This window comes from Capricornis sumatraensis, chromosome 2, assembly GCF_032405125.1.
Source record: "Capricornis sumatraensis isolate serow.1 chromosome 2, serow.2, whole genome shotgun sequence".
In the NCBI taxonomy this organism is placed as follows: Eukaryota; Metazoa; Chordata; class Mammalia; order Artiodactyla; family Bovidae; genus Capricornis; species Capricornis sumatraensis.
In genome coordinates, this window is record NC_091070.1 from 122,568,795 (window position 1) to 122,588,954 (window position 20,160).

General features: G+C 46.5%; 2 non-coding genes across 2 annotated transcripts; both read right to left on the reverse strand.

Annotated features, from left to right (window-relative positions):
• Positions 1-6,488: 6,488 nt before the first annotated feature.
• On the reverse strand, positions 6,489-6,652 carry LOC138074818 (U1 spliceosomal RNA). The gene has a single exon (XR_011144622.1). It is a non-coding gene; the product is annotated as a U1 spliceosomal RNA (small nuclear RNA).
• Positions 6,653-11,227: 4,575 nt separating this feature from the next.
• LOC138074823 (U1 spliceosomal RNA) lies at positions 11,228-11,391 on the reverse strand. Its single transcript, XR_011144627.1, has one exon. It is a non-coding gene; the product is annotated as a U1 spliceosomal RNA (small nuclear RNA).
• Positions 11,392-20,160: the final 8,769 nt, after the last annotated feature.

Sequence of the window (20,160 nt, forward strand, 5' to 3'; positions counted from 1 at the left end):
GATTTTCATCTTTATTATCAATTTGCTTTTTTTTTTCTTGTACCTAGAATGGAGAGCACTAATTTATCTAAAGCTAAACCTTTTTTTATATTCCTGAGTTACATTTCAGCAAAACAGAAAGTTCAAGGAAAAGAAAACAAACCCACATGGTTTCTATCCACTGAAGTCCTGGAAATAGAAGGTGGATCACTACCCCACTTTGGAGAGAGGCAGAATATGTGTGGTAAAGCAGGATGCCTCTGTGCTTGAATTCAGACTGGACCTGGGACTGGGTCAAGGCCAGAACAACACAAGACTAAGCTTTATTATCCTGGGGCAGTACCCCAGTGGACAGCAATCACACAATAGTTCTGGAAAGCTCTTGAGGATACTCCCTCTCCCTTTGACATGTTTCCCATCTGCTTCTCTCTTCCTCCAAGCACAGGGAAGGATTCTTCCCTCTGTGTCCTGACAGAACACTTTATGCTCCCTGCAGGGCACAGGGAGCCAGGCAAGAGCCAAGAGGACAGCTGCACTACCTCGATGGGTTTCTAGCAAAGGAGTGTGGAAGTCCCATGGATAGAGGAGCCTGATGGGCTATGGTCCAGAGGTCCCAAAGAGTCAGACAGGACTGAGCGACTGACCAGGAACATGAGGCGAATCTACTGCTCAGATTAACTGAAGACGCCACTGCTGACCAAGGCAACCAGCAAGGGGCCAGAGGGCACCCAGTGCTGGGGAGGGAGGGAGATGGAAGCCTAGAAAGGTTCCTACAATCACGGGGCAACACTGGCCTGCACTTGGGAAATAGTCAAATAAAACACTGCCTGTAGCCTCTATGCATCCTAAAGAGAATGGATTCCAGGTTCCTGAAGGGGCAAAAGGGTCCTCTTCCAGAGGACAAAGCTATCCCTGATCTTCGAAATCATGTCCTACAGAAGTTAACTTTGAGAGGGACGCCAAAGGAAAGAAGCAATCCCAAGGTATCGGCAAGTTACTATCAAGTGGTGTCATAATTCTTATATAAGGAGACAGTGTGATAGAAAATGTGGGAAAATGTTAACTGTGCACTTAGGTACAAAATATATGATATTAGTATTCTTGCAACTTTATAGTATATTACAAAAGGTTTTTGTTTTTAATGAATTTTTTGAAACTCGAGTTCCAGATTCTCCTTGGATGAAAACTCTGTAAGACTCCAGGTTTGTAACATGCCAGGAGAAAAGAGTGGGGATGCTAGCTGACCAGCCCAGGCTGTTCATGGTATCTCACCTCTAACAGTCAGCCTGAGGTCAAGGATCCCTAGGCCCTGACTTAGTAGCATTCAGAAACACAGTGCAGAAGCTCTTCTGCACTGGACCTTGAAGCAAAAGACAATTCCAATCTTGGTAGAAAGAGGATAACTCCTACGAGTGCAGGAACTAAACCCCAGCCACAGCTATGAAAGCACCAAATCCTATCCGCTAGACCGCCAGTTCTAGATCACCAGGACAGAAATAATATCGACCTAACAGAAGCAGAAGATATTAAGGAGAGGTGGGAAGAATACACAGAAGAACTGTTCAAAAAAGATCTTCATGACCCAGAAAACCACAATCATATGATCACTCACCTAGAGTCAGACATCCTAGAGTACAAAGTCAAGTAGGCCTTAGGAAGCATCACTAGGAACAAAGCTAGTGGAAGTGATGGAATTCCAGCTGAACTATTTCAAATCCTAGAAGATGATGCTGTTAAAGTGTTGCACTCAATATGTCAGCAAATTTGGAAAACTGAGCAGTGGCCACAGGACTGGAAAAGCTCTGTTTTCATTCCAGTCCCAAAGAAAAGCAATACCAAAGAATGTTCAAACTACTGGACAATTGCACTCATCTCACACACTAGCAAAGTAATGCTCAAAATTCTCCAAGTCAGGCTTCAACAGTACATGAACCAAGAAATTCCAGATGTTCAAACTGGATTTAGAAAAAGTAGAGGAAGCAGAGTTCAAATTGCCAACATGTATTGGATCATAGAGAAGAGAGTTCCAGAAAAACATCTACTTCTGCTTTCTTGACTACTCCAAAGCCTTTAACTGTGTGGATCACAACAAACTGCAGAAAATTCTTCAAGAGTTGGGAATACCAGACCACCTGACCTGCCTTCTGAGAAATCTGCATGCAGGTCAAGAAGCAACAGAACAGGACACGGAACAACAGACTGGTTCCAAATTGAGAAAGGAGTACCTCAAGGCTGTATATTGTCACCCTGCTTATTTAGCTTATACGCAGAGTGCATCATGCAAAATGCCGTCTGGATGAAGCACAAGCTGGAATCAAAATTGCCAGGAGAAAGATCAGTAACCTCAGATATGCAGAACCATGAACCGGAGCACGCCAGGCTTCCCTGTCCAGCACGAACTCCCGGGGTTTACCCAAACTCATGTCCACTGAGTCGGTGATGCCATCCAGTCATCTCATCCTCTGTCGTCCCCTCCTCCTCAGTCCTTCCCAGCATCAGGGTCTTTTCCAATGAGTCAGCTCTTCGCCTCAGGTGGCCAAAGCATTGGAGTTCCAGCTTCAACATCAGTCCTTCCAGTGAACACCCAGGACTGATCTCCTTTAGGATGGACTGGTTGGATCTCCTTGCGGTCCAAGGGACTCTCAAGAGTCTTCTCCAACAGCACAGTTCAAAAGCATCAATTCCTCGGCGCTCAGCTTTCTTTATAGTCCAACTCTCACATCCATACATGACTAGTGGAGAAACCATAGCCTTGACTAGACAGACCTTTGTTGGCAAAATAATGTCTCTGCTTTTTTCATATGCTGTCTAGGTTGGTCATAACTTTCCCTCCAAGGAGTAAGCGTCTTTTAATGTCATGGCTGCAGTCACCATCTGCAGTGATTTTGGAGCCCCCCCAAAATAAAGTCAGCCACTGTTTCCACTGTTCCCCCGTCTATCTGCCGTGAAGTGACGGGACCGGATGCCGTGATCTTAGTTTTCTGAATGTTGAGCTTTAAGTAACTTTTTCACTCTCCTCTTTCACTTTCATCAAGAGGCTCTTTATTTCTTCTTCGCTTTCTGCCAGAAGGGTGGTGTCATCTGCATATCTGAGGTTATTGATATTTCTCCTGGCAATCTTGATTCCAGCTAGTGCTGCTTCTTGCCTTAAACAACCATAAAAATGGGCAAAATGTGTGAAGCACCTGGTTATACACACTGGACAGAGGCAGTGCAAGACTGTGAGTGCCTGAGAGAGAGTTGTGGAAACGACCCGATGGTGGTACCGCAAGCTGGAATTCCAGCAGAGCATGGTGCTCACACAAAGCTAAGGCAGAGGTCAGAGGGCAACTGAAACAACTAGAATCTGTAGAGAACCAGAAAGGAGAGAACAGTTTACAGGCTAGTTTTCAAAAGTCTATATTGGGTCTCCTGCCAGTCATTTGCCGAGTGCTAGGCTGCTCATGGGTGGAGTGCTTATGCGAGGCTTATGGGACGACAGATGCTATTGGGATGAAAACCAGAACAGAGCTTTTAGAAGTCTCTGCTGGCAACACAGGAATTCAGGCCTTGTTAACCCTGTATCACCCTGAGCATTCACTTGATACTCCAGAAAGACTGTTTTAGGAGGAAAGACCATACCCTGGTGTAAGGCCTACTCTTGATCCTCCCCCCATAAGTGTAAAACTAAGACCTGACAAGGTTAGCAGTGTTTGGAGGTTGAGTCACATCAAGGAGGGCTTTGGATTTCCACAGATCTACCAACACAATCCATAAATCCAGCCGTACACAAGTTCAGAGTCATTGGCCAGTGATCAAATTGCTTAGTAGAACAAAAGTTGATACATTTTGGAGAAGACACCAGAATCCAGAGTATCTATAATGTATCATTTAAAGAGTCCAGTAAACAAAAGTGAAACATGCAAAGAAACAGAAAAATGCTACCTATTCAACACATAGTTTTAAAAAGAAAAGAAAAAAAAAAAAAAGACAACTCCAAGATGTCTCAGATGTTGGATTTAGCACACGTTAAAGCAGGGTTGTAGATACTAGCTGAGATTTGGAAAGGAGAAATAGAAGTGGTTGTCATATTCGTTTGGACCCTGGGAAGAGCTCCGGAGGTCTCCAGCACTGTTACCCCTCACAAAGGTACTTAATCTGCTGGTACAGACAGACTCGCAGCAATTTATACTTCCTACCAGATGTCCTCTTACTGTTTCACAGCTCTTGGGCCAGGTAACTGTTTTGTTCTTTGACACACAGCTATAGAAGGACACTTCTATTTTTAGGGTCGGGAGTTTAAAAGCAATAAGAGACTGAGGCAGTTTCTATCTAGCTCTTCTTTGTGGGCTTCAGTTCTCCATTAGGACCTGGAAAGCGTGGGCTCAGGTACCCAGCAAAAACTGGTGAATCTAATCTATTGCAAGTCTCTGTTATTAAGAACACACCAGGGTGCCCCTCGGAGAAGGCAATGGCACCCCACTCCAGTACTCTTGCCTGGAAAATCCTATGAACGAAGGAGCCTGGTAGGCTGCAGTCCATGGGGTCGCTAAGAGTCGGGTACGACTGAGCGACTTCCCTTTCACTTTTCACTTTCATGCACTGGAGAAGGAAATGGTAACCCACTCCAGTGTTCTTGCCTGGAGAACCCCAGAGACGGGGGAGCCTGGTGGGCTGCCGTCTATGGGGTCGCACAGAGTCGGACACGACTGAAGTGACTTAGCAGTAGCAGCAGGGTGCCCCTAGGATACACGTTTTAAAAACTCAAACTGTGTAAACTCTAAGGTGACACGGAAAGTGCAATCAAAATGGAAGCAAGAAAAGGTAAAAAGGTAAAGTTCAGAGGATGTGTATGAAGAAGAACTTATCTCCTGGCAATAACGTAGAGTCGGGAATGACTTAGTGACTAAACCACACCAACATCATATCATATTACCAAGTAAGTACGCGCGCAAAGTCGCTTGCAGCATTAGAACACGACAATCGACAGTAACCACCCGTAGCCAAAAAAAAAAAAAAAAAAAAAAAAAGCACTAAAAAAAACCACATCACCACTGTCCCGATTACAAGAGATCAAACCAATCAATCCTAAAGGAAATCAGTCCTGGACATTTGTTGCAAGAACTGATGCTGAAGCTTCAATAGTTTGGCCACCTGATGCGTAGAACTGGTTTATTGGGGAAAAGCCCTAATGCTCAGTTCAGTTCAGTCGCTCAGTCGTGTCCGACTCTGCGACCCCACGAACTGCAGCACGCCAGGCCTCCCTGTCCATCCGCAGCTCCCGGAGTTCACTCAAACTCATGTCCATCGAGTCGGTGATGCCATCCAGCCATCTCATCCTCTGTCGTCCCCTTCTCCTCCTGCCCCCAATCCCTCCCAGCATGTCTTTTCCAATGAGTCGACTCTTCGCATGAGGTGGCCAAAGCATTGGAGTTTCAGCTTTAGCATCAGTCCTTCCAAAGAACACCCAGGACTGATCTCCTTTAGGATGGACTGGTAGGATCTCCTTGCAGTCCAAGGGACTCGCAAGAGTCTTCTCCAACACCACACTTCGAAAGCATCAATTCTTCGGCGCTCAGCTTTCTTCACAGACCAACTGTCACACCCATACATGACCACTGGAAAAACCATAGCCTTGACAAGACGGACCTTAGTCCGCAAAGTAATGTCTCTGCTTTTGAATGTGCTGTCTAGGTTGGTCATAACTTTCCTTCCAAGGAGCAAGCGTCTTTTAATTTCATGGCTGCAATCACCATCTGCAGTGATTTGGGAGCCCAGAAAAATCAAGCCTGACGCTGTCTCCACTGGTTCCCCACCTATTTCCCATGACGTGATGGGACCAGATGCCATGAACTTCGTTTTCTGAATGTTGTTGAGCTTTAAGCCCACTTTTTCACTCTCCTCTTTCACTTTCATCAAGAGGCTCTTTAGTTCCTCTTCACTCTCTGCCATAAGGGTGGTGTCATCTGCGTATCTGAGATTATTGATAGTTCTCCCGGCAATCTTGATTCCGGCTTGTGCTTCCTCCAGCCTAGCGTTTCTCATGATGCACTCTGCATAGAAGTTAAACAAGCATACAGTTTCATACCATCACCGATTGAAACACGTGAATTTCACTAACGTCAGGGTGACGGAGAACTGCTAAAAAACCTAGCGCACTCTAGTTCAAATCTGCCGGAGATCAGACAAATCGGTAAAACTTAGTCTTTGTAGTTTGCCTAGATAACTCTGCAGTTTCTCTGTAACCCTGAAAAAGTCATGTGGAAAACACGTAGAAAGCTGAGCGTCCAAGGGTCAAGTGAGAACAGCGTTGGGGCAGTCCTTTAGAGCAAAGCTCCAACCCCAACTAGCCAGCCCTAGCAAAAAACACTACCTCAACAGTCACTGGGAGAGAACAGACGGCTTACTTCCTTGAAGTGAGTAACAAGTTACGTCACACGCGAAGACCACCAACGTATTAGTTTCAGTGATACGGTGCAACTTTACTAGTGCCTGGAGAACCTTAGTCTACTTTTGCGACAAACGAAATACAGGGGAAAGCGCGAACGCAGTCCCCCACTACCACAAATTATGCAGTCGAGTTTCCCACATTTGGGGAAATCGCAGGGGTCAGCACATCCGGAGTGCAATGGATAAGCCTCGCCCTGGGAAAACCACCTTCGTGATCATGGTATCTCCCCTGCCAGGTAAGTATGAGTTCCGCGCCCGCCGCCCCACGACAACCTCATACGCCCTGCACCCTTCACACACGCTCACTTCCCTCCCCGCATCCCCGAGCCTTCCTGGACCTTCCACACAAAGGATCCACGCACTTTCAAGCAAAAACTCCTCAGTTCTCTCCCACGCCACGGGAGACCATATCGTGTTTAGGCGCCAGATGACGGACCAGCAGCCCCTGCGCTCGCATATCTACATACGACACGCCCCGTCCGTGACGTCACGGGGATCCCTCCAGCCCACGCCCCGCCCTAGTCCCCGCCTCCCTCCTCCCACGCCGTCCGGCCGGACCAACCGGCCGCCGGGCGCCCTCTGGGGGAAGCGACGTCCGCCTCCCGCCCCTGTTCTCCCACCCGCTACGTTTGGGACCCGGCGCGCTCGGCTGCCCGCCTAACTTTGGTCCTGCCCAGCCCCGGTCTGGCGGTCGGCTGAAACCTGTGCATCTTTTTTCAAATAACGGCGTTCAGTGGGGAGAACAGAACATTTAGCAGTCCAGGGGAAACCGGTTCCTTTCAAATCCAGTTGTCTTGGTGATGCAGTATTGTGTGTATGTCTAGTAAAACGCATTAGGCGTCACGACTGGCCGTGAACTCAGTTCCATTCGTGAAAACTGGGTCATTCATCAGAAATTTCATTCATTTTATTTCCAGCTTCAGGTGTGGTTTTGACACTGAACAGATTTTAACACCTGTCTGTATCCTCTGTCTTATTGAGACAGGCTGGGACCTGGGGCCTTTTGCTGCAGTGTTTGCACCTGGACACACTGAGGCAGGAATTTGATGGGCCCCAGGGTGAGCAGCTGCAATCTATCCCCTGAAGACAGTTAACTCCAGGCTAAGAGCAGGGACTTCTCTAGTGATCCAGGGACTAACTCCATACTCCGGTTCAATCTCTGGTTAAGGAACTAGATCCCACATGGGACAACTAACAGTTTACATGCTGCAACTAAAGATCCTTCGTGCTTAATAAATAAATATTTTGTATAAAGATAAGATGCTCCAAGACAAGGATATTAGGAGGAGCTGAGTCCTTATTGGATAGAAGATAGAGACCACCTATTTTGCATTCTTGAGGTCCAGGAGACCTCCACAGACTACACACGCTCAGAAAAGTTCCTCCCAGGTTAAAAAGGAGGGGAGGAGCCACCCCGTGATTGTTGGTGTCAACCTCCCAGGAGGCCTCTGTGCTACAACCCTTCTTAGCAAAAAATTTCACATGCATGTCAGGAAGGGCCCCCAGGAGAGGTCAGGTGTGGAAAAAGAGATGAGATAATTGGCCAAAATGGAAGAAATGCTCTATATAAGTGATTTGAATTGCCTGTCTGATGCACTGCTCCTCATTAAGGAGGACACCCACACCCTTTCCGAGTGTGCATCTCTGCCTTACTTCTGTCTTAAATAAGCTGTGTATCTACGTGCTCCCTGACTTGTGTTGTGGCTCTGATAATAAACTTTGTGCCTACTTTTACAGCTTTTGCCTCTTTGAGAAATTCATTTTTCAGTAGAGGCAAGAGCCAGGCCAACCGTGCTTCTAGCCCTAGCTCCTGATGGAATGGTGGCTAGGATTCCTGGTTTTCACACAGGCTACCCTGGTTCAATTCCTGGTCAGGGAACAAAGATCTTGCTTCAAGCCACCACTCACTGCTTCAAGCCACCACTCACTGCCTGTGTCCTCGAGATCAAAATGTCTCCTCCAGCAACAAAATGCAAAGAAACAATAGGGACTAAAAACAACTGCTTGTATGCAGTTGGAGAAAATTATGGACAAGATACAAAAAGACCAAAAATTCAAGCGTCATCTATGAAGAGCTGGTGGCAGAAAGAGGGTCAGTTCCGTTCGGTTCAGTCGCTCAGTCGTGTCCGACTCTTTGCGACCCCATGGACTGCAGCACGCCAGGCTTCCCTGTCCGTCACCAACTCCCGGAGCTTACTCAGACTCATGTCCATTGAGTCGGTGATGCCATCCAACCGTATCATCCTCTGTCACCCCCTTCTCCACCCGCCTTCAATCATTCCCAGCATCCGGGTCTTTTCAAAGGAGTCGGTTCTTCGCATCAGGTGGCCAAAGTATTGGAGCTTCAGCTTCAGCATCAGTCCTTCCAAAGAATATTCAGGGCTGATTTCGTTTAGGATAGACTGGTTGGATCTCCTTGCTGTCCAAGGGACTCTAAAGAGTCATCTCCAACGCCACAGTTCAAAAGCTGAGAGCAAAAGCAGAATACTGCACGTTGCCCCTGCACACACCACCACCAAACTCACAGGCAAACCACCTAAGTCACCTTTAAAGCCTGACCCCTCTGTAACAGGAGGGAAAGGGGCAGGGCACAACTTTTGAAATAATGACATAGCCCAAGAACACAACACAAACCGGTTTTAGACTCAAATGGGACCAAGATGGCAGACAAGACTAGACCTTGGTCCTCAATCGGCAAGTGACATGACACATCCAGAGGTGCCGTGACAGTTCCAAGGCACTGTTAAAACACCAAGGAGTGGGCGGTGGCCCAAATCCTGGAAATCCCCACCCCGTTCCCAAAAACAGTTGGAATAATCCTCCCACTCCTTAGCATACAAAATTACCCAGCTTATAAAAACTAACCATGCCACACTTCCCGACCCCACTCTTCTTCTGCCATGGCCCACACACTGTCTGTGGAGTGTGCTTGCTTCTCTTGAGTCTGAATAAATCTACTTCCTACCTATCACTTTGTCTCTCACTGAATTCTTTCTGTGGAGACATCAAGAACCTGACCAGGTACCGTGGGTTTTGGCTGGGTTTGAGTCCCAAAGCAAAAACAACACCCAGTTGTGGATGTCACTACTGTTGGAAGTAAAGTCCAATGCTGTAAAGAGCAATACTGCACAGGAACCTGGAATGTTAGGTCTATGAATCAAGGCAAATTGGAAGCGGTCAAACAGGAGATGGCAAGCGTGAACATCGACATTTTAGGAATCAGCAAACTAAAATGGACTGGAGTGGGTGAATTTAACTCGGATGAGCATTGTATCTACTACTGTGGGCAAGAATCCCTTAGAAGAAATGGAGTAGCCATCATAGTCAATAAAAGAGTCCAAAATGCAGCACTTGGATGCAATCTCAAAAACGACAGAATGATCTCCGTTCCTTTCCGAGGCAAACCATTCAATAGCACAGTAATCCATGTCTATGGCCCCAATCAGTAATGCTGAAGATATTTCATATGTGAGCAAGGAAACCTCCCGTTGTTGGAGAGACAGAGTAGGATGTTCTGCTTTCACTTTCAGTGACCTAGATCCTCGATCTGCATCCTGTGCGCTTTCTGGTTAGTTTTCTTTGGACCTACCCTTAAGTATCACCCCACTCCCAGGCCCACTCCCAGCACCTCCTCCGATCTCAGAGGCTTCTTGGGGCTGAGCGGATCTGAGGGGAGTGCCGTCCCCGAGGCAGCCACGAGGGGGACGACAGTCCATCCCGCCATGGTCCTGCCTTTTCTGTTTAGCCCAGTGGTTTCTATTTGCCAGCAGGACTTTGTGAATCAGAAGTAAGCACAACACATCCTGAGAAAGGGGTTGGCAAATAGCCCACTAAACTGCCGACAACTTGGCCTGGTGTTTTCTTCTAAATTGTAGTTCAATGTTTTCAGTTAGGAAGAAAAGGAAAACAAACCACTTTTGACCGAAAGGTGGGGGTGGAGGGGAAAGGTACGAATTCTACTGCCATTTAAGAAGGGATGTTAAGGAGGTTTCCTAGTTTGCCAGACTACTGAAGCATGTCAGGTGCACCATCGAGGCTGAAACAGAGGTACTGCTTTCTGACTGGGAAGGTAACAGGAGAAGGCCTAGAGAGAAAAGGCAGGGGTGAAGAGAGAACTGGATTCAGAAATGCGAAGAAGAGGCCTGCTTGGGGTGGGAAGGGGTGAGTCGGATGGTTATCTAAGCAGTATCTCCAGCGATGCCGAAGGCGTGTAGTAAGCAAGGCAGCTGACCACGCAAGAAATGAAGCCTCTGAAAGCAGGACACTGGTGGCGAAACCGGCTAGTGGCAGCCTCGCACAAAACAGGCCGACGAGAAGTCGGTCACGGGGCGCCTCCTGCATCCGACTTCGCGTGTTTGGCCCAGGTAAGGGCCTCTCTGGTTGGATCCTGCGTCCCAGGCAAGTCGAGATGAGCGAGCCTGCCATGAAGTCAGCAGTAAACATACGTCAGACATCCGCACCCACGCGTAGCCCTGGGAGAGCTCCTGTTGCCACAAGACGGGAAAACAAGCACATGTTTCTGAACCGGCAAAAAAGACCACTCTTACGTACGTACTTCTTCCTCAAGCGCGACTGCAGCCGCTGGCGTCGCTCTGAACTTCTGCTCTACGGTTCTGCCAGTCTTACAGAACAGAGACGGGCAAGCACTCCCGGCGCTGATTCCGGGATCCGAACACAACAGAGCACCAATGACTTTTAAAGCGCATCTGCTTGCTCCTGGCTTTGCCTGATTGACTGCGCAAACTCAGCAAGCCGGTCACATGCAGCTGGCTAATGAGACCGCCTTTCTGCCAGCTTCTACTTTTCTGCACAGACAAACCAGGGGAAAGCGCGAACGCAGTCCCCCACTACCACGAATTATGCAGTCGAGTCTCCCACATTTGGGGAAATCGCAGGGGTCAGCACATCCGGAGTGCAATGGATAAGCCTCGCCCTGGGAAAACCACCTTCGTGATCATGGTATCTCCCCTGCCAGGTAAGTATGAGTTCCGTGCCCCCCGCCCCACGGCAACCTCATACGCCCTGCACCGTACACACACGCTCACTTCCCTCCCCGCATCCCCGAGCCTTCCTGGACCTTCCACACAAAGGATCCAGCACTTTCAAGCAAAAACTCCTCAGTTCTCTCCCACGCCACGGGAGACCATATCGTGTTTAGGCACCAGATGACGGACCAGCAGCCCCTGCGCTCGCATATCTACATACGACACGCCCCGTCCGTGACGTCACGGGGATCCCTCCAGCCCACGCCCCGCCCTAGTCCCCGCCTCCCTCCTCCCACGCCGTCCGGCCGGACCAACCGGCCGCCGGGCGCCCTCTGGGGGAAGCGACGTCCGCCTCCCGCCCCTGTTCTCCCACCCGCTACGTTTGGGACCCGGCGCGCTCGGCTGCCCGCCTAACTTTTGTCCTGCCCAGCCCCGGTCTGGCGGTCGGCTGAAACCTGTGCATCTTTTTTCAAATAACGGCGTTCAGTGGGGAGAACAGAACATTTAGCAGTCCAGGGGAAACCGGTTCCTTTCAAATCCAGTTGTCTTGGTGATGCAGTATTGTGCGTATGTCTAGTAAAACGCATTAGGCGTCACGACTGGCCGTGAACTCAGTTCCATTCGTGAAAACTGGGTCATTCATCAGAAATTTCATTCATTTTATTTCCAGCTTCAGGTGTGGTTTTGACACTGAACAGATTTTAACACCTGTCTGTATCCTCTGTCTTATTGAGACAGGCTGAGACCTGGGACCCTTTGCTGCAAATGTTTGCACCTGGACACATGGAATTGCAGAAATTCCATGCGCCCCACCTGAGCAGCTGGAATCTGTCTCCTGTGGACAGATACTCCAGACTAAGGACAGGGGCTTCCCTAGTGGTCCACTGGCTAAGATTCCACACTTCCCAATGCCTGGGGCCGGAGCTGGATCCCTGGTCAAAGGAACTAGATCCCACCTGGGACAACTAAGAGTTTTCATGCTGCAACTAAATATCTGCTGCTACTGCTGCTAAGTCGCTTCAGTCGTGTCCGACTCTGTGCGACCCCATAGAGGGCAGCCCACCAGGCTCCCGGGTGCCTGGGATGCTCCAGGCAAGAACACTGGAGTGGGTTGCCATTTCCCTCTCCAATGCATGAAAGTGAAAAGTGAAAGGGAAGCCGCTCAGTCGTGTCCGACTCTTCGCGACCCCCTGGACTGCAGCCTACCAGGCTCCCTCCATCCGTGGGATTTTCAAGGCAAGAGTACTGGAGTGGGTTGCCATTGCCTTCTCCAACTAAATATCCCATGTATCTAAAAAAAAAAAAAAAATTTTTTTTTTTTTAAAGCTTGTTTAAGATAAGGATATCAAGGAGGAGCAAGGAAGAGCTGAGTCCCGCTTGGATAGAAATAAAGAGACCACATAGTTTGTATTTTTGAGGTCAAAGAGATCTTTGCGGACTACGCATGCGTACAAAGCTTTTTCCTGGGTCTGAAAGGAGGTAGACGGAGCCACCCCTTAATAGGTGGTGTTTACCTCCCCCTAGGCCTCTGCGCTGTCGGACACGACTGAGCGACTTCACTTTGACTTTTCACTTTCATGCACTGGAGAAGGAAATGGCAACCCACTCCAGTATTCTTGCCTAGAGAATCCTAGGGATGGGGGAGCCCGATGGGATCGCACAGAGTCGGACACGACTGAAGCGACTTAGCAGCAGCAGCAGGCCTCTGTGCTACAATCCCTCTTGGCAAAAAGATGCACATGCACGTCAGGAAGAGCCCAAGGACAGGTCAGGTGTGGAAAAAGAAATGAGATACTCATCCAAAGGTAAGCAAAGACCCGGAAGAAAGGTCCTATATAAGTGACTTGAATCACCTCTCTGATGCAGTCCTTCTCGTTAAGGAGGACACACACACCCTTCCTCTCTGAGTGTATATCTCTGCCTTGCTTCTGTCTTAAATAAACTGTGTATCTGCGTGCTCTCCAACTTGTGGTGTGGCTCTAATAATAAACTTTGTACCTGTCTTTTCAGCTTTTGTCGCTTTAAGAAATTCAGTTCTCAGTGAAGGCGCTAGTCAGGCCAAGTTTGCTTCTAGCCCTAGCTCTTGATGGACTGGTGGCTAGGACTCCTGGTTTTCACACAGGCTACCCTGGTCCAATTCTTGGACAGGCAACAAAGATCTTGCTTCAGGCCACCGCTCACTGCTGTGTTCTTGAGATCCAAATGTCTTCTCCAGCAACAAAATACAAAGAAACAATAGGGGACAAAAAATAACTGCATGTATGCCGTTGGTGGAAATTGTGGACAACAAGATACAAAAAGACCAAAATCCCAACTGTCATCTCTGAAGAGCTGGTGCCAGAAACAGGGTCCCCCGGAGCAAAAGCAGGGTACTGTACATTCCCCCTGCACACGACACCAGGAAACACGCAGGCAAACCGCCTGAGCCAGTCCTATAGCCTGACCCCGTGGAAGGAACCAGCACACCACCCCTCCACCCCCCTACCCCCAGGGCAAACGAGGGAACCTGTTACTTGTTTTGCTGCAGCAGGGATCCCAATAAAGCCTTACCTGAGTTTCTAGTCTGTCCTCTTATCAATTTCTATCGACTAAGGAAGGCTAAGGGGGTGGTTTAGTCGCTAACTCGTGTCTGACTCTTGTGACCCCGTGGACTGTAGCCTGCCAGGCTCCTCTGTCCATGGGATTCTCCAGGCAAGAATACTGGAGAGGGTTGCCATTTCCTTCTCCAGGGGATCTTGCCCACCCAGGAATCGAACCCGGGTCTCCTAAGAACCCTTGATAAATAGATAAGCTGAAAGCCATCAAACAGCCAGTCTGGACTGGTTGATCTGGTGAAGATGACTAATCAGGTAAATATTTTTGGCTATGTGTGGATGCTCCAAAACTTCTTGAATGTTTAGTCGTGAAATGAATGTGGCCGATTTCCATGTGTCATACCTGCCAGAGTCCTCCCTTTGACACCTCTGAGATAGCTAAGCCTAATGGAACTACCTTCCTCATCAGGATTTCTCAATTTCACATACCACCCTTTTCCTTGGCTTATAATTATTTTTTTCTTCCGTAATTATTTATTCATTTTATTTTTGACTGCTGGGTCTCGCTGCTGCGCATAGGCGTCTCTCTAGTTGTGGCAATCAGGGGCTCCTCTGTAGTTGCAATGCTCCGGCTTCTCTTTGCGGTAACGTCTCTTGCTACAGGGCACAGGCTCTAGGCTAGCGGGCTCCGTAGGTGTGGCACCCAACACATGGAACATTCCCTTACAAGAGATGAAACCTGTGTCCCTGCATCGGTCGGCAGATTCTTAACTATAATTATTATGATTAATTATTCTTAAAATAACACATTTTCTCTTTCACACAGTATTAACAGTTGAAGGTCAACTTAAGATAATGATTGTGAGCAGCATATAAATAAGTAATCAGCTATCTGATAGTGAAGGAAAGCCAAAAGTCTGAGGACAGCAAAAATAGCCCAATAGATATTTCGCCTTTACTTTGCCTCCCAGCCCAGGCCAAAAGAAAAGAATAAGTATCACCATCACATTAGCCATAACCAAGTGGTTTTAAATGTTTGACAAAATGAGGAATAACATGTGTAAAGTACAAAGAGCATACGCTTCCAAAACGATTACCGGTGTACACCACCCTGAATAACTAGTGAAGCGTCACCACAGATCTAAGGTATGATGAATCACCAGACCACGAAAGGCTTCCTCATGAGGTCCACGAAAGAGCTCAGAGTAATCACATACACACACACCCCTCCGAAGAACTGGGTTTGTTTTTTTGGGAAGGAGGGGTATTGGGCCTGGCTTCTTTCACTCAGCGTAACGTCTATGAGATTTAACCGTAGTTTTCGGGTAGTTCTTTGTCTGTGCGTGTGTTCCTTGGAAGAATATATCTCAGTATACTTATCCAGTTGAGGATGTTCTGAAATGGCACGATACGAACATTCTTGTGTGACTTTTCAAGGACATACACGTTTCTCTAGGGCAGCCCATTCCAATAAAATAATGCCAGGGTTGACCTTTAGAATAAAACTTTTAGGATTTTCTCCCCAACAAAGTGGGTTGATTCAGAAGTAGCAGCGGAATCACAAAGCAGGACCAGCAAACTACGGCAAAAGCACAGGCAAATTGCACACAAAGGAGAAGAAGGAACGTTCTTCGAGAGAGAAAGAGAAAGAAGCTGAGAGGACTTGTTTTGAACCAAAGGACACTGGCGTAAAGGGAAAGATCAGGGTGGTGACAGTTTCTCATTGGCCGAGTTGCTGATATCTTGCAGGAGGTACAAGGTACATCTTTTTCTGTCCGGGCCTATAACTGATTGTTCTTTCCTATCGATGATTCTTCTGTTTAGGTCTATGATTGACCATTCTTCCTGTATTTGAACTTGAGTGGTAATCCACGAGAGCTCCCACTTCTGGTCTCCTGACTCAGTTTTAGTGAGGTTTCCCTTTATTAGCATTACACCAGTCACCTGGAACTTAAAGTTTTCAATTACAACCTATTTAAAAAGTTTGTGAGACTGACTGCGTTAAAAAGAAAAAAAAAAAACTCATCATCACCACGTGTGACACTAGAAACACTACAAGTGTTCAGTAGTTACCTGTGACTTGTACCTGTCGCATTGGACAGCAGAGGTCACATATATAGCAGAGATAAAAGGACGATTTCTGGGCCACGGCACATGATAGTGTATGTACGACCCTTAGCTGATGCTGCCAAATTCCTCTCCAACTTTGTTGACCTTACTAACACTCCTTTTAGAAATGAAAAACAATTTACAGTGCTCTCCGTCCTGTGAAATTTTGGTGTTGTTTGCCTTCTTACTTTTCTTTCTTGAATTTATTGAGGTGTAATCTACATAGTAAAGTCTGCCAATATTAGACTATCTTACACTCTTTACTATGACATCATATCTCTGCAAAGCTGGATTTTGGTAGTTGCTATGATAGAAAGCAAATGCCATGCAAAAAAATGGATGCCTAATAAGAAATAAGGTGACACTTCGAAAAAGTTTGAGAAGCTGTGCAGCGCACAACATTAAGGTTATGATTCTGACGTGTCAGAGCACTAAAAACAACAAACCACTGCACCGAACTTTCGTCGGGGGAACACGTAGCAATATGCCCGGCATCAGCCATATACGAACAAGATATAGAAATATCTGTAAACAACAACAGCATTCCCCAACTAAAGCGGTATTTCTGCTGTCAGCCAACCTACCAGGAAATTAGGGCAAACGGGAAGGACAAAGAGAGAACAAACTTGCAGCCAACGAAAGATGATTCATTCGTTAAATCAATTTAATATAGTCAAAGGATTAAGGTTAACTATAGATCATGAATCTGTCATTTAAGCAGACACATGTTGGAACATGAGAATGTTGGAACCATGTATTGGTGTATATATGGAATCATATATTACAGGACACCTAAAAATATACGCCAAACACTGTAGGGGGAATGATTGAGTCCTCTGGTGTCTAGAATTGTAGCTATTCATTACCCTTTAAAGATATTAGTATATTCAATATACTTCAAGACATAAATTTAAACTTTTAGAAGTTTAAATACTCATTGGCTATGTTGGCTTATCTGAGCAGTACAACCAGCATGGGAAACTTAGGAAGTCCAATGTAATTCAGATGTACAATTTTCAACCTAAATAAACCCAAGACTTAAATACTAAAACGTTATACCACCATTATTTTCTACACCTTTATAAGATAACCTGAAAATACATATAGAGTTGGTGTTAGACCAAAATGAGAAAAACAATGCAATTTTTCTGAGTCGCTTCCATTTAAAAAAAAAAAAAAATGAGTAAACGTTTTGAAGGCCATTATGTAAATTATTTAAGTTGTTTAAAAATATTAAGAATAATCTGTTATCAGTTTCATTCCTTCATGGTTGCTCTTCCAAGTAATCAAGACCATTTACTCAATCTACAGTTAAATGTTTTTTTTTTTTTCCCTTGTCACAAATTTAGCAACAAAATTTTCCTTATATAAATACCACATGGAAGCATAAACAGTAGAGTATTTTCCCCAGAAATTCTTCATTTTTTAATTTTACATTTATGGAACCGATTATCACTTTCCTTAAGAGGAGTGACACCTTTAAATTTTGAGAGGCCTAACTTGTCTGTTCTCCCCAGAGTGAGAGAAAGTGTATTGACTTGTTTCTGAGAAAATGTATTTAAACAGGGGAAAAAAATACTTCAAAGCAGTGGGCCTTGCTTGACTGCCCTGGGGGTACGGTGGGTAGGAATCTGCCTGCTGCCAGTGGAGGGGAAACAGGTCCGACCCCTGGTCTGGGAAGATTCCACATGCCGCAGAGCAAGTAAAACCCTCGAGCCACCGCTACCAAGCCGGTGTGCTGCCACTACTGAAGCCCATGCACCTAGACTCTGTGCTCTGAAACAGGAGAAGCCACCGCAACGAGAAGCCTGCACGCTCCAACTAGAGAGAACCCACACAAAGCAACTAATACAGGGCAGCCAAAAATAAATAAAATAAATAAATTTTTTAAACAATTAGCAAGCCTTATTTATGGTGAAAGCAGAGTCAGTGATGTTTATTAACAACACTTACCAGTGCGGGAAAGAAAATGGAATACAATTAAGCGGTATTGGAGGAATCTCACTGAGGAAAATAGGAATTCTGTAACACACTTATGAGTCCCCAGTGCATAAAGCTGTGCTTGGAGTCGTTGCTAGTCGTTCCTTTTTCTTGAGGGCTGAGCTTGCTTATAGTTCTGGAAGCATTCAATCTTGATTCGCAGGCTTGTCCGAAGTGCTCACGTTGCTGACTTCATTGCGTCTTTGCAAAGATATAAATGTCTTTTCCTCTGCATTCTGTAGTCTTGATTTCAACAATCCTTACCTCACTTGTTGAATGTTTTCAGCTATTTAGAAACTTTCATATACCAGTGAAAGAAACTGTCTGTTCCATGCTAAAAATTCAGTATCCTTCCTGTGTTAATCTCTTTTATTAATCTTGAGTTTCTCATGAGGGAACGATTGCATAGTAAGATCATCCTTACTGTAGAGACGACACTTGTGCAGTGCTTGACTAGGATAGACTGGGCCCACGTGGATTTGACCAAACAGTGGAAAGAGGAGAAGTGGACAACTTCTCACTGGGGCCGTGTCACATCCCAGGAAATACCAGAATCATCAAGACAAGCAGCAATGGAAAAAGCCTCATGGTCCAGCGTAACTGTCATCTTCTACCTCACAGGGAACGGACCCTTGTCAACCACCACTCAATGTGGATTATCCCCAGGAGTTTACTTCCTAAAATGAGACCAGATTCCCACACTGATAGGAGAAATTGCGCGTATGCGCGCTGAATTCCTTCAGTCGTGTCCAGACCCTGTGCAACCCTATGGACGGTACCCTGCCAGGCTCCTCTGTCGGATGGGATTCTCCAGGCAAGAATACTGGAGTGGCTTGCCGTGCCCTACTCCAGGGGATCTTCCTGACCCAGGGATCGAACACCATGTAACTTACATCTTCCGCAATGGCAGGCAGGTTCTTCACCACTAGCGAGCGCCATCTTATCAGTGATGAACAAATCAGAGAGAGAACATTATTTGTCCCCAAACCACATGGTACAAAAACGTCAAAACGCACAGTCTCTGCACAGAAGATTTAATAGAAGAACAGTGCAAACTGGAGCCAATAGCTCTAAGGGTCCAGGTCTGAAGCAGGAGCCTGTGAGGGGCAGGATTCCGTGGGCTCTCACGACATGTGAGTTAGCCCATGTGATGGGCTAACTTTTATCAGTTCAGTTCAGTTCAGTTCAGTCGCTCGGTCGTGTCCGACTCTTCCAAAAAATAACCAAACCAAAAAACTGTCAAGGAATAGAGTAAATGGGGTGGTAACAGCCCACTTTATAGGAGGAGGGACAGGCATCACATTTTTTTTTTCCTCAAGTTAAAAGTGTAACCAAAGTTTGTAAATAAAAGAAGGAAGGGGAGGAGGAAAAAGGCTCTGGGATCAGTGAGAGTTTTCTCTTTGGATAAGTTGCTCGGCAGAAAGAGGTCATCCTGGCCGTCTTCTCTGGACCCGGTTGACCAGGTCACCGGACAAAACAATGGACAGTTACTGGAGGACTTTAAAAGCGGTCAGTGACTAACTCTCCACCATAAGCAGCAGAGTACCTCTGTGTAATGCCACAGCGTCCCTCTATTGTCTTTTCCCCTTAGTTGGGTCAGGAGGCCACTGCTCCCTTTGTTAGTTAAGAGAATCGTAGAGAGATGTATAGAAAGATTGTTGTGTTGCCAAAGTAATTGAAGAAAGGGACACTGAACGACTGGAAAATAATTTGAAATACGACTCAGTCCCACTTCTGTGGAAGGCAAATTTGCAGGATTTACCAACTTAAGAAGCATATAAACACTAAAGGTAGCAATTGCACTTCCAGGTTTCTACACTGTGGAAATAAATACCTGCACAAATGGTCAGAAGTGTGAGTACAATAACGATGGTTGCAGCGTATCTGTCATCATAAAACCACGAAACCAAATAATGCATGAACCACGTAGGAAATGCCTTTCTAAAAAATAATGCAGAGGCTAATGATGACGGTGGGTTCACTGATAACATTATTGACAGAACAACTGCTAAGTGCTGGCCTCCTTTTACAGGTGAAAACCCTGGGGCACATAAGGTATAACTTACTTGTCTAAGTCTATGTACTTGGCAGAATAAAGAAGACTTGACCCCACCAGAAACTGGATCCCTTGATCTCTCTCAGGA